Source organism: Aplysia californica, unplaced genomic scaffold, assembly GCF_000002075.1.
Source record: "Aplysia californica isolate F4 #8 unplaced genomic scaffold, AplCal3.0 scaffold00217, whole genome shotgun sequence".
In the NCBI taxonomy this organism is placed as follows: domain Eukaryota; kingdom Metazoa; phylum Mollusca; class Gastropoda; order Aplysiida; family Aplysiidae; genus Aplysia; species Aplysia californica.
The window spans coordinates 172,479-176,855 of record NW_004797487.1 but is presented as its reverse complement, the minus strand read 5'-3'; the positions used below and the strand labels follow the sequence as shown (position 1 = coordinate 176,855).

General features: G+C 43.7%; 1 protein-coding gene across 1 annotated transcript in view; it reads left to right on the top strand.

The window, feature by feature from the left end:
• The window catches only part of LOC100533544 (kinesin 3), a gene marked incomplete in the record, with an annotated part of 110,535 nt that overhangs the window by 20,524 nt on the left and 85,634 nt on the right, over positions 1–4,377 (top strand).

The window sequence follows — 4,377 nt, the reverse complement described above, 5'->3', positions numbered from 1 at the left end:
GGGGGGGGGTGAGTGTGTACTGGTAGTCGCAACCAAAACAAAGTTGACTTTAAGGTGTATTTTACCAGGTGCACACTCATACGCACGCACACATACGCTCACACACATGATGTTTCTCTGTAGAAATGATACCATGTGCTCAGTGTGATTTTGTTGACGCTCAGGCTTTTTTTTCTCTCTACCTGGCACTACTGTGTTTTGTGTGGGCTGCTACTTGTCGGATGTTTGTGTTAGAAGTTGACTGAATGAATATTCTGTTGTTGTTCTGTATTGTGTGTGCGGTTGTTGTTTTTTTCAGTAGTGCCTCTCGGGTTTTTCTGATGATAGTATTAAATCAAAGACATGTCCATTAACCCGTTCATTACCATACTTACTCCATAATCCTGCCAAAGATCAAGTCAATGGTAGGGTTAACGTGGTTGCAAGCTGTTATTACCCATAAGATCTTGCAAGAAACCGATAGTCCGAATGATGTTGTCGATGATAAATTATGACAATGATATTTCTGATGGTTGTGGAAATGTTTACGATAGTGGAAGTGGTGGTGGGGGTGGTGATGATGATGAGGAGGAGGAGGAGGAGGAGGAGGAGGAGGATGATGAGGATGACGACAGTGATATTGACAATGGTGCAGAACATGGATTGATTTGGTTTGTGTGAAACGCTTTCTGCCTGGGCTGCGCTAACTGGTTTCTGTGCTGTAAATGTATGGCTCTTTGCTGTTGCGTGCCGAAGACGTTATTTCGATTCTAACGTTAGAAATGTGTTTGGTCGAGTAGCTCCGCCTGTCTGCTAGTTAGGATACTGTATCTCAGTCTGCACTCGTTTGGTCCTGACATGCGGGATTGAAGTAGCCCGCCAGGTAAAACATGATCTAAATTGTTTCGATTTGAATGCAACACATTTAACTGTATTAAACTGATCCTATTCTCTGTCTTCTTTCTGTCCACCATCATCAGTAGTGTTGTGGTTGGGCGTTTGTCTTTCGTTCGCAGAAGATCCGAGTTCCATTCCCAAGTGGGGATATACTTTTTCTATTGAGTCTCGGCCTTTCTACTGGGGTGTTGTATCCCTCTCAGCCCTCTCAGTCGAAACTCGCCTCTTAATAGACGATCTGAATTATGCCGATAGTGACGTAAAAACACCTACATTTAACAACAAATCTTTCTGTCTACCGATACGATTTTTATTTCTTGGGTTGTTATTATTTTTGTTGTTTTTTGTCCCCCCCCCCCCCTCTCATTTCTTGTCGAGATTGTTTTTACTCGAGACAGCTGAATCTGTCATTCAGTTGTAATGTTCTTTCGGTGTTGCTTTCCGTTCGATAGAGGTAAATCTTTTGGTGTTGGTTGTTTGTCTCATAGTTTCAGCTAAGTCCCCTCCTCCCCTCCAAATTCCCCTTTTCTCCTGACCATGCTTACCCCCCGCCCTCCCCGTTCCCCTAGCCAGCATCTTTTTGGGTAGTTAGGAGTTCTCTGTTGTGGTATACATTTTCTATTTCTTGTCCCACCATCGTCCTATTACATTCGAACCTGCTTTAATGGCGGACTTTCTAAAGAATTACCTGTTCTGTACAAAGGGCCACTTCTCACTCCCCCTTACGTTTGTGTGTACAGTGTATGTTGTTTTGGGGTTTTTTTTAGATTCTAATGGGGATGTCCAAGATGTCCCCCAGTCTAAGACAAACACTTTTCTCCTCGACAGTGGATGGCCGTCTTGGCCAATTTCGATCTATTAACTCTCCAAAGACGTAGCGGACACATATTTCCGACCAACAGTAGACCAAAGTCAATGTTTCGGCACATTTCGAACCACCATACTCAAATCAAATACCTAAATTTGCTTAGTTCATGATGAGCATGATGCTGTCGATCTATTAAAGTTTCAGATAAAGAAAACAGTGGGAAATCTGCATGAATAACGAAGTAAGGCTCGTTTTGTAAAGTGCCCTCCAAACAGCTTGTTTGCAAACGTTGTCGAAGAAGTGTCCTCAAAGAGTTAATATTTTGCTAATCCAACCCAGCCCAACAGGCGGGAGTCTTAAAACCCCTCTTCCCAAAAATTTCAGGATAACGTCTATCACTATCGGCGTGTAATACCTCTGTAATCTGCCTTATTGCTTCCTGTTGAATGAAATGTAGCCGTTATCATGTCGATAGGCTGCATTATAGATAAGCAAGTTTCCTCCACCCTCCACCCCCCCAGCCAGAACTGTTTCTCTTCACGTTACGTGAATTTGATTCCTGCCTGGAGACGTTGTTTTTTCAAGTTTCTATCTGCTGGGATGTCTGAATCCCCTCAACTCGTGTTGGCCCTGACAGCCAGGGTCTAAATTATCTAAATTGTGTCGATTTTGGGGGGTCTTTTTAAGGAGGGTGGGGTTCTTAAAGCATATTTCAGTAGTGTATCACCCCTCATTTTTGCAATTTCGTATAGTGTGTTATGGGTATAGTTAAAGCTTCTTTCAGCACTGAAAGGTTTTTTTTTCGGTGGCAGGACTGCCAGGACCACCCCCCCCCCTCATTTCCCCCACTTTGCGACAGGACGGAGTCTGATTAATGGAGAGACACTGTCACTCCTTTTACAGACCTACTTAGATGGTCCGTGAGAAATTCGAACCGGGTGGGCGGTTGACGGGCGATTTGGTGTAGTTTGCTCCTTATTTCCTTTCAAACATCTATCCTCCTTGTCTCTCCTCATTTTCTTTGTATGTTAGCAACGTCGTACGACTCTAACCACACTTCTATTATTCGGCACTTCTATGACCAAGGTGTATTGGAAGTGCTGTAAAAATCGTACCTAAACTTTTTAAGTATTCGAACCGGGACAAGCTGCAGCAAAGGCTAGCGTGGTATCAACGGAGAAGTGAAATAATGAGCATAATATAGGGTTGTGGTCACGTACCTCTCTGAGGTCTGCGATGTAGCGGTTTGGCGCTTTTGCCGTCGCACGCAGGAGACCTGGGTTCTAGACCCGTGTAGGAAGCGTTTTTAATCGACATCTCTGTGTGTCACATGAGACGTTGCATCCATCTCAGCTCGCTCGACCCTGGCAGGCAGGGTCGCATTCGCTTGCGCAGTCAGTGATTTCAATTGTATCAACATGGGCGTATAACATCTGCAATGACATGTATTACTCGATGACCTTTTGAACTTTGCTCTAGTTGTGCGCATGCAGCTTTGTCACAAGAATCGTGCCTTTTTTTTTTCTTCTTTCATGTTTGTTGCTGTAAATGTGCTGCTTTGTTATGATGGGCTTGCTGCTATAATTTAATGAACACATTTAATTTGTTGCTGCTACCTTCTGGTTCTATGCGTAGGTCAGTGTTTGTCAACCTGTCAATTTGGTAATCATCGATTTGGTAATTTTGGTGGACGATGGGGATCACCTGGGGTGGAGTGGGGGGGAGCAAGTATATCTCTTAAAAGTGGCAAAAGTGGGCGCTGGCTATAAAAAGGTTGACAGGCACTGGTTTAGGTATTTTTACTTTGTATTGCCAAGACTAATGAAGGGTGAGTCGTTCTTGGTCGTTTCTGTGTTAAAATTGAGTGGAGAGTGGTAGGGTGTGTCCTGGTCTTTTCTCGCAATGTTCTTTGTGTGTTGCTGTTATGGGCTTGCAAGAATTGCAGTGTTCCTTATGTGTTGCTACCAGTGTCTTTGGTGTAATGGTTCAGTTCTTCAATGGTTCGGTTTTTCGACCATGTACACCGAAGACGTGAGTTCGATCCCCGCATGGGGAAGTTTGTATTACCATTGTGCATCTTCGTCTGTCTGTTTGTATACTGTATCTCTCTGAGTTTGGGTTGGCCGTAGCAGGCGGAGTCGAAGCAGCCCAAATGATGACTGTTAATCGTGTCGATGGGGGCTTAAAACAGTTACAATTGTATGAAGTATGTGTCGCCTTGCAACAGATGCTGTGCTCCTTGTGAGTTGCTTGTTGTACAAAGGTTTTGACAGAGTGATGACGTTTTCCAAATTCCCAATGTGTCGCTGGCGTTTGTTCGAATTGACTGGTATAGTGTTCATTAATTCTTATTGCTGCTTCTTCCAGGTTACTGCCATTTACTTACATATAGATGGTGATTGTTTTAAGAAAAAGATAAAGTAATGAATATACATTTTCCCACCTACCTACCTACTTACCCGTCTACATATCTACATGAATGTTTATATGTGTGTATGGGTATATGTATGTGTTAGTGTTAGTGTGGGGTGGGTATGTCAGGACGTAGAGGTCGGGTTTCTTTTCTTTTTTTTATCTTGGCGGTGGGAAAGAGGGGGGCTATCACGAACCGCCCTACCCTGACTGTCCGCACTCTGACATATTATCATCAATTTGGGTGGTTCTTTATTACAAATATGGACACCCCCCCCCAC